Consider the following 10,463-nt stretch of genomic DNA (forward strand, 5'->3'; position numbering starts at 1 on the left):
TTCTGTTTAACACGTCCAATTAGTTATTAATTTCAGATATATTGTTTTTCAGTCCTAGAGTTTGTAGGTAATAATATTTTCACTAGTCCTGTCTTTTCACCAATCTTTTCCTTTTTGTATCTGGGTGTAGAAGATGTGTTATTAGGGGTTAAACCCAAGGGCACTGAGCTAATCATTACATCCCCAGTTCTTTTTATTTTGAGACAAGATCTTGGTAAGTTACTAATAGTCTTGCTAAATTACTGAGGCTGGCCTCAAACTTGGATCTTCCTGCCTCAGCCTTCTGAGTCTCTGGAATTACAATCATGTGCTACCACACATGACTTTCCCCCTGGGCCTCCCCCCCAGTGTTGTTATATAGTTTAAATCTTCATGAGCTAAAACCAGCATTTGAGTCATCTGTGGGTCTGATTGTTGTCTTATTCAATTTTTTCTCTTGATTACCAATCACAGTTTCCCTGGTCACATCTTTTTCTTCCTCTTTTTAGGTCTTATAATGTTTTCCATTAATGCAGGGCCTTGTATATAAAAGAACTAATGGATTGGGGTTGGTATGGTTTTCCTCCAAGGGAGAATTTGCCTTATTTTTTGCTGGGTGTTAATAGGGATTGATCAACTCAGTTCAGGAGTTGGGCATGAGTAGTAGCGTAGTTAGACACAGTCCACTTGTTTCAAATGTCTTAAGGATAAGACATTACATGGTAGGTTTTTCCCTTTAGCACAGAAAGGTCACAGGAGATTTTGTTCAAGCTTTCAGTCCTACCCCACATCAAGCAGGAAAGTGACATCTCAGCATGGACCTCGATTAAGTGAGGGACCAAGCCTTAAGAATTCCTGGGAGATGAATAATTCCATATTCCAGTACACAAAAGCCTTTAGACAAGAATGAATTTTGTTCATCAAGGATTAGAAGAAGACTAATGTTTCTAAAGTGATAATAAAGGATTAAAGGGGCAGGAAAGAAGGAGATACCAAAGAGCCACATTACTCTTGGGAGTTTTGTTCAAAACTTGATAGGAATCCATTTATAAAGCTTTGAATAGGAGAGTGATGAGGGGTTTATTCGTTGGTTTTAATTTTAACAAAATATTACTCTATTGTATAGAGGATGGATAGTTGAATACAAGAGTAAGTGCACAAAGTTGCATTGAGGTATAACAGTAATATGGTCACTCAGTACACCATGGTAGTGACAGAGGTTGGGAGAGAGTTGGATTCATTATATATTTTGAAGTTAACAGCATTGGTTGATGGATTAGATATAGAAACGTGAGGGAGAAAAAAAGACACCAAAGTTTTGAGCCTGAGAAACTGAATGAGAGGTGGTACCATTTTATGATATGGGGAAGTCCAGTTGGGACATATTTAAAGATTTGGTGTCATTTGTCCATCAGTCTGAGCATGTTTATTAGTGTATATATAATAGCTATTAAGAAATTAATTTTTTTCAATAACAAACTTGGCATGCTGGGGTGGGTGAATTGATAAGACCAAATCATCTTTGTGTTTAAATTCTCCTGGGATAATAACACCACCGCTTAAAACTTAGGAATGTGTTTTGTGGTCTTTAAATATATGATAGAGAATAATTATATTTTCTAACAGTTAACTAATAAAAATCTTGATTTCAGAAACACATCAGTTAACTTGAATAGTACTCTTAATGGTGATTATAGTAGAGGTCTTATAAATATGTCACTAGTTGTTAACTTATGTTTGATGACTGGCTAGCTGGGAAGTTCAGATGGAGCAAACCACTATGACCTAAACGCAAATAATTTGTAAATACATATTTATGACCAGAACGTCCCTGAACTTTCCGAACCTACATTTCTAGTGCCTATTTGATCTCTTCTATTGAATATCTTAGAAACATCTCAAATTCAACCTGTCCAAAATTGAATGTATAATCAGTCTTTCCTTCCCAAATCTGACCAACTTCCTATATTAACATGCAACTGGCATCTACCTAGTAATGCAAATCAGAAATTAGAGATTGTCTTTACTATTCTTAACCCTATCCAGTCTGTCATCAGATCCAGTTGAATTTATCTCATTATACTACTTTTTTGCTACTGTAGTCTCCCTCATTTTAAGTTCTTATTTCTTTGATTCCAGATTGATTTCATATTTACTCATTTCACCTCAAATTTGTTTCCATAGTGTCACCAGACTCTTGTGAAATAAAGCAATTTCATTTTCTTCCAGCAGCGGCATCAGCAACAACAACAAAAAGATAAACTAACCATACGTATAACTTTTAAAATTTAACATTGCTTTTAGCATAATGTGCCCTACAAAGCTATGCATCTTTAGTCATTCCTATGTAGTTGGCATTTCCTTCACATTCTGTCTGCTACATAGTTCTTCCGGTCTCTTCAACCAGGTTACTGTTTGTTAGGGTGGATATAAGAATACAGAAATTCAGAAAACATACATTTTATTCTCCCTGCTTGGCAAACTCTTCTTTCTTCCAGTCTGCCTACTTACTACCTGTTCATACTGCAAGAGAAAATTTATCTAAGGAAGAGTTTTTATAAAGCTTTGTGCTCAGGGCAAAAGCCCATTATTATTTGTCTTCTTGTTTTACCCTTCTATAGCATTTAGCACAGTTGACATTTGGATTATTTGATTAATGTATGTCCTACTACCTCCATTATGGTAAACTAGAGGAAGACAGAAAAGGAGTTTTTGTTCACCAGTTTATGTTTAGCATTTAACACAGTGCCTAGCACACATAGCAAGTGCTAAGAGTTTGTTAAGTAAATGTAAATTATCAAAATGTAAAGAGTAGACAGTAAAATAGTTTTGGTTTAAAATGAAGGCAACAGATAACTAAAAGCTGTATAAACGTTATTGTGTCATAAAATCTTAACCATGGGTGTGTGTAGTAGTTGATATATCCTTTAAATAGATGACGAAACTGAGGGTGAGATTATTCAAACTCCTCATCTTTTTTTTTTTAACTGCTTTTTCTTATTTCTGGAGAGAGAATTTTTTAATATTTATTTTTCAGTTTTCGGCGGACACAACATCTTTGTTGGTATGTGGTGCTGAGGATCGAACCCGGGCCGCACGCATGCCAGGCGAGCACGCTACCGCTGAGCCACATCCCCAGCCCCTTTTTTTTTTTTTTTTTTAAACTGCTAAAAACTACACATAGTCTCCTCATCTTTAAAGCAGTGAAGGAAGATTTGATATCATGTCTGTTTTACTCCAAAGTCATGCTCTTTGTGTACTACCTCAACTATTAATCACCAAATTACATTGAGTAAATACTAATCAATCTCAAGTATTAATAAAATAATTCTCAAATTTTATCCTATTAAGGGAATTAATATTGGCCATATTTTATTGGATACTCTGCTACTTGTTTACCTACAACATTTCTCATTATCTTACAAATGTCTGATGGGAAATATCTCATGGGAAAAATTTTACAAATAAACTTAGACTTTAGGTGACATACATAAAGGTTACAGAATGGAGCCAATCTGAGCTCATGGTCTTAAAATACCTAACCCTTGATTTGGGTTAGTATTCAAATAACTGTTTTATTTATTGAAAGCACATAACATGATTAAGACATATCTTGGGGGCTGGGGATGTGGCTCAAGCGGTAGCACGCTTGCTTGGCATGGGTGCCACCTGGGTTCAATCCTCAGCACCACATACAAAGATGTTGTGTCTGCCGAAAATTAAAATGTAAATAAAATATTAAAAAAAGACATATCTTGGGAAGTGATGTATAAAGTATGAATTTGTTTGTTTAATGTAATTTACATTCTTGAGCTTTAACTATGTTCATGTTTTTTTTTTTTTTTTGAGTTGCCCCCAGGATGCCTAAAGTTAACATATATAAAGATCATGAGAAAGATTGGAATACTGTTAGTACCTTACAGATGGTGTCTGAACATACTAATGGGTATGTACATACTAGATATGTTCACGTGGGAATCAAGGAAACTCAGCTCAGCTGGAGCAGATGGCTTTTTGAGTTATGGTTGAGTGGTAAGGTAATTTCTTTGAAAAAGTAGGAGAACATTGTATATGACTTTGAATTCCAAAGTTAACTAACAGAGCTACTGACAACTTTTTAAACCTACAGAATGAATATAGGAAACTTATGACTTAACAGCTTTGGGAGTGTTTGTAATACATTTAAGGACTAAAATTAGGGAGTCCAGTTAGATAATTATAAAAAGATTAGAATAACTTTATAGATTGCAGTTACATTAAAGCTTCAAATTGTTTATCTCACCCTTCTTAACAAGAGTACCTATTGTATAGGTATGCCATGATCCACTTAATCACTGCTTTTTTTCAGTGGACATTTGGGTTATTTTTGTTTTTCACTGTTATAGGAAGTGATCATCCTGTAAATAATGTCTTTGTGCTCAAATGCTAGTTTTCCTGCAAGAAATAGACTACCATGTGGAGGTTGTGGAGTAAGTCCTTTCAGATTTTAAATTCTAACATGTTGCTTTTCAGAAAGTTCGCCAATGGTCTTTTTAATTTTTGTCAATCAGTGGTTAAAAATCTCTTTGTTTTTGTTTGCATGTCTGCAAGTACAAATGAAGCAGCATTGTTGCATGTTTTTATTTTGATTGGCTTTGTGTTCCATGTATTTCTTGTTTCTATTCTTTGCCCAGTTTTCTGTTTTAATTGCTTATCTTTTATCATTATTTTTATCTGGGCTATGAACTTAGCCATACCTTATGATATTTTATTTCCTATAAAAAGGTGCAATTTTTGGCCAATATATATGCTAAAAGTGAGTTTACTCTTTCCTTGGGGCCTCTATATATTCTGATATAAATCACTTGTTTGTTAAATATGGATGATATCTTCTGCTAGTGAGTTATAGCTAAGCATTCTTTAAAATACTATCTTCTGACATATAATATAGAAGTTTTTCATTTTAGTGTCTGGGTTTTGCGGTCACTACAAGATTTTGAAAACATTTTCCTGTTTTCTTCTAATACTTACACTCTACTTTTTTTTTTTTTACATTAAATTATTTAACCCACTTTGAGACTCTTTTTGTATATTGCATGTGATTGTGGTTTGAAATGCCACATCATGAACTAAATATCTTTATATACATGGGTCTGTTTTGGATTGTTGCATTGATCTCTGCCTGTACCAGCATCTAACTCACTATACCTATACAATGTGTTTTTATATTTGGTCTAAATTTACCCGAGTCTTAATTTAAAAATATCTTGATGGGGCTAGGGTTGTGGCTCAGTGGCAGAGTGCTTGCCTTTCACATGGGAGGCACTGGTTCCGATCCTCAGCACCACATAAAAATAAATAAAGATATAAAAATATCTTGATGATTTTTGGCTATTTTTTATCGGAGAAATCAGCTTGTTAACTTCCATTCTTAAAGATTCTGTTGGTATCTTGAGGGAATAGCTCTTAATGTATAAACTAGTTTGTAATGCAATATTGAGTCTTCCCGCTGAGATAATGTTTTAAGGCCTTCCTTTCAATACAGTTTATTATTTTCTTCAGAAGAAATAGACTTTACATATCTTAATATTTGTGGGTTTTATTATTATTGCTAATGTTATTACTATCATTTTCTAATTGGTTTTGTCTGTTATACTGTCTTGTTTTCAGATGCTTTGCTGAAGAACTCTTATTTTAATAGTTTTTCAGTAATTCTCTTGGATTCACTAGTTACCTAATACTGTCTGCAAATAGTTTTACTGGTACTCTTTCAAATTGTTCTATTACATAGTGATTTCCTGATCTAATTGCATTGGTTGGCTCCTCTAGAGAACTGCTAAATAATAGCATTCAGTCTTTCCCCAACTTAAGATAAAGATTATATTTTTAATCAGGGTTATTAAAAAATAAAATCTGGGGCTGGGGATGTGGCTCAGTGGTAGAGAATTGCCTAGTATGTGTGAGGCACTGGGTTCAATTCTTGGCACCACATATAAATAAATAAAAATAAAAAGGTCCAAAGACAACTAAAAAATATTTTAAAAATTAAGTAAAATCTGGGATGTAGGTTGAATTCTATATTTGTGTGTTGATTTTTATTTTTAACCCATTATTAATATAATTAATTATATTCATAGATATTATATAGAATAATCCATGCTTTCGTAGCATTAACCCAGCTTGGTCATGCTACTTAGATTCATTGTGCTAACATTACTATTCTTACATCCATGTTGAGTCCTGAGATGCTTTATAATTTTCTTTGTTATACTATCCTTATTCACATATTGATATGTAAGGTTTTTTTCTAGCCCTCTAGAATGAGTTGGAAGTCTGACCATATTTTTTTTTTATTCAGTGAGAGGTTGTTTCCAAATTTTGATAAGCTAACCCTTAAAATTGTATCATGTGCTTTTAACATTTTTCATATTTTTCAAATGAAAATATTTCAGAGATCCAGGAAATAATATACTAGACATTCATGATCTCATGCCCCGAGTTTGAAAGATGTTAACATTTGCAATATTTCACTTTGCACTGAACACACAGACAAACACACAGGAACACAAACATACATTCTTACATGGACACATTCTCCCTCCTTTTCCACTCCCTGTGAGTGAGCAGTGAAATCTCTCAGGAATGTCTAACAAATATGCTTCTTTATTGTGTTTCAAAAATAAACATCCCATACACATTTGAGGAATGTTTATTCTTTACAGAGAAGTGATTGATTTGCTGCTTGTCCCTTGGTGGGAAGGATAAGTTCACTTTTAGCATATAAAAAAAGCTAGGCAAAAGTTGCAATTCCTTTTTTTGTTTTTTCATAAATAAATGCTAAAAGTTGTAACTAAAGTCTATAACTTCGTTTCATTCCTCTCTTTTTTACTAAGAGATATTAATATATGTCATTCTCATGCATGTTGTCACCCTCATTTTACATGTATTTTAAAAATATGTAGAATTATTTTGTGTTTGTATTTTATGAAAAAAAAATACCCTGAATCTTATTTTGACATTTAACCTAATACTGTGACTTGAAGATAAAGCCACGTTGATACATGCTGATCTCCACTTTTTCATAATTGAGCATGTCTGCAATTAGGATGCTTCTTTGCAAATCAGTGGTTTCTTAAAACTGGCAACATTTTCTTAATAACAAAATAATATTGCATCTTATAATTGATATCATCTTAGATTCTATTAAATTCTATAGTTAATTTTTTCTACTTGTGTAAAATGTTCTGTTATGTGAATATACCACAGTTAATCCATTTCTGTACCACAGTCATTTTTCTTATTGGTGGGTAATCAGATTGTTTACATTATTATTATTACAAACAGTTTCAAAGTCAATGTACTGTCTCATAAATTATTTCTGAAAGGAAGTTTTGAGTTAGTGAATATGGGTATCAGACTTTCTATATTTTGCCAAATTGCTTTCCAATATGTATTATTTTATGTTTGTGCCAATAGTGTATAAGTGCTTCTGTTGCTTTTCATTTTTAGACTTACATCATTTGAAATGAATTCTATGTATGTTCTAGGCTAAGGATCTTTATCTTTTTTCAGTTTGCCTTAGCACTAATACTTAATTGAGTAGTTTATTCTTTCTATTTTGATTACATATTTCTCATTTACTGAGTATCTATATACTGAGGTCTAAATCTAGGCTCCCTTGTCTGTTCCGTTAGTGAATAATATACTTCTGTAACTAGTATATTTTAATTACTATAGACTTATAGTAAGGCATCTCTCCTTATTAATACTCTTCAAAATTGTCTTGACTATTCTTGTCTTTTTATACCTTTGCATGAATTTTAAAACCAGGTTGCCAAATTCTGGGGGGGGGGATCGCTAAGGTTTTTACTGGAATTTCATTGGATTTTTAGTGTATTTGGAGAGGGTTATAAAGATAATATTATTATAAAGATAATATTGAATCTTCCTGTTTATGAATATGGTTGGTTGGTTGGTCAGTGTGTTTTTCTTTCTGTACCTACCTGCCTACCCTACCTGTCTTCCTTTTTTTTTTTAATCAATAAAGTTTTACAGTTTTCTTCATTGTCTTGCAAATTGTATCTTTCTTTAAAATTACCATTCTAGTTGCTTGGTGGTAAAAAGGAAGATGAGGTCTGTCTCCCTACCATCTAAGTAGAACTGAGTGACTTCTTTTGGTACTAATAACTTTTTAGAGGGCTGAAGCTTTTATTTTGTTTTGTATCTTTTATCAGTTATTAATTCAAGTTTTTTCCCTGTTTCAGTTTTGGTAATTCATATTTTCCTTGGAAATCATGCATTTTTAGGTTTGAAAATTTTTAGGAGAATTTTTATGTGGATTCTCATATTTGCATCAACTGTTTAATTAATTGAGCATTTTCTATTTCTGTCATTTCTGCAGTGATCTTCATTCCTTCTTTCAACTTTGATTTTTAGTCACTTGAATTGTATACTTGGTTCACTTACATTTTGCCTTGTTTTCTAACAAATACATTCCTTTTCTAAATAGTCCTTGATTATATCATACAGGTTTTGATTTATAGTGTTCCCCTGTTATTAATTTCTAAATAGATTATACTTTTAGTTTTGTTTCTAAAGGTTAGTGGAGTGTGTGTGTGTGTGTGTGTGTTTTCTTCCCAGAGAACTTTAAAATTGGGGGGATAGGTTCAAAAAGAGGGGAATGTTTTCCATTTTGTTGTTCTTTTATGATTAATACAGATAAATTACAGTCCAAGGATGTCATTTCTTGGTCTATATTGAGAGATGTTTTTCTGTGTGTTTTCATTTGTGTCTTAAAAGATTTTATTCAATGTCATGGTTGACGCTTTGTATATGTATCCATGTTTTAGGTTAAGCCTTATATTCATTTATTTAAATTTCTTATTTTTGTCAGACTTACTGGTTTAGGGAAGATGTTAATGTCTCCTGTAAAGATTGTAAATGTGCCTATATCTTTGTGTTTCTGTCAATTTTTATATATTTCAAACTTGTGATGCTAGGAGTTCTATGATACTATTGGGGGATGGCATAATATCAACAGTAAAAAAAAACTCACTTTTTTTTTCCTTTTATGCTATTTGATTGAATTGGATTTGTTTGATTTTAACCTTGCTATATTTTATTGCTACTTGATATCCCCTTTTGCCAACTTCCCTGTGACATTTTGTTTTATATCTGGTTTTTATTTTGTGAGTTTTTTTGTTGTTGTTGGGAGAGGAGTGGGGGGCTGCTGGGTATTGAACACTGGGCCTTGCCTCACACTGCTAGCCAAGTGCTTCACCACTAAGCTGTATTCTCCGTCCTCCATCTGATTTTAAACGCAACATATAGCTATCTTAGTATTTGTTTCTTTCCCTCCATTTTTTCTGTTCTCCCTATGGAACTCTTCTTAGATTTTAGAGCTTCTAGACCCAGCTGTCTTTTTATATCTCAACTTTATCTTGTCACCCCTTTTTTTTCCACCCTACTAGACTCTGATCCTTTTGAAAGATTTGATTTTCTTTCTGGAACTTGTCAAGATTTCTACATTTCTTTGTCTTCCAGCATTTTGGGAGGAAATTTAGTTGCCAGTACTCCAACTTCCATGTGGAACCAATGGAATCTTTCCTTCATTCTATCACTTATGTTGTATTCTCATCCATTGTTTATTTGGGGGACAAAACTTATATACCTGTATTTAGTCCATCATCTTTGAGCCTTCCTGAGCTTTTTTTTTTTAAGGTATTTAGTGTCATTATGCAAATATTGCTCATTGCATAAGTTGGGTTCACTTCAGTTCCTAGGGGCTTCTATTAGCCAGCCCCAATACAAAGCAGCGCATTTATGGAACTGTTATTGGAGATTACAAATGACTAAAAATCTTATGTTTTTTCCTAAGTCCTCTTCATGACTTTTTGTTTTTGACTGGCCCCTGTGATACTCTTCTAGTAGAGTTTTCTTCCTACTTTATTTCACTGGTGTTTTTTCTTCCTTCACCTATACCTTAATTAGCATTGTAACTTAATGTAAGAGTTAACTTTTTGTCCTCTTTCTATAAAAAAGAAAAAATGCTGACTTCATTAATGTAAGAGTTAACTTTTTGTCCTCTTTCTATAAAAAAGAAAAAATGCTGACTTCACAATAGTAATTATAGTTTTAGTATTGAGAAAAATTTTATCTACCTATATATAGTCATAATACTTTGATATGGCCACAGGATTAATGTATGTTGATTTTTAAAACTACTTCCTTTGAAAGATGACTGAAGAGTCATATCTTAAATTCTCACAACAACATATAATGAGATAGATTAAGTGTATAAAAGGCAACTATTCAAACAAAAAGAAGTAAATCTTGCAAAGTAGCCATAGCATTTTATGAATCTACCTTTCCTCAAGGGCACTTAGTACCTAAATGTAGGTGGTAATTAGATTTGCCATAGGCAATAAATATTTTACTCTTCTATGCACTCACATTTGAAAGATATTACATGTATTAAACTTTATAGATGTAGATGTGTTCAATCT

Source organism: Urocitellus parryii, chromosome 2 (assembly GCF_045843805.1).
Source record: "Urocitellus parryii isolate mUroPar1 chromosome 2, mUroPar1.hap1, whole genome shotgun sequence".
Taxonomy (NCBI): Eukaryota; Metazoa; Chordata; class Mammalia; order Rodentia; family Sciuridae; genus Urocitellus; species Urocitellus parryii.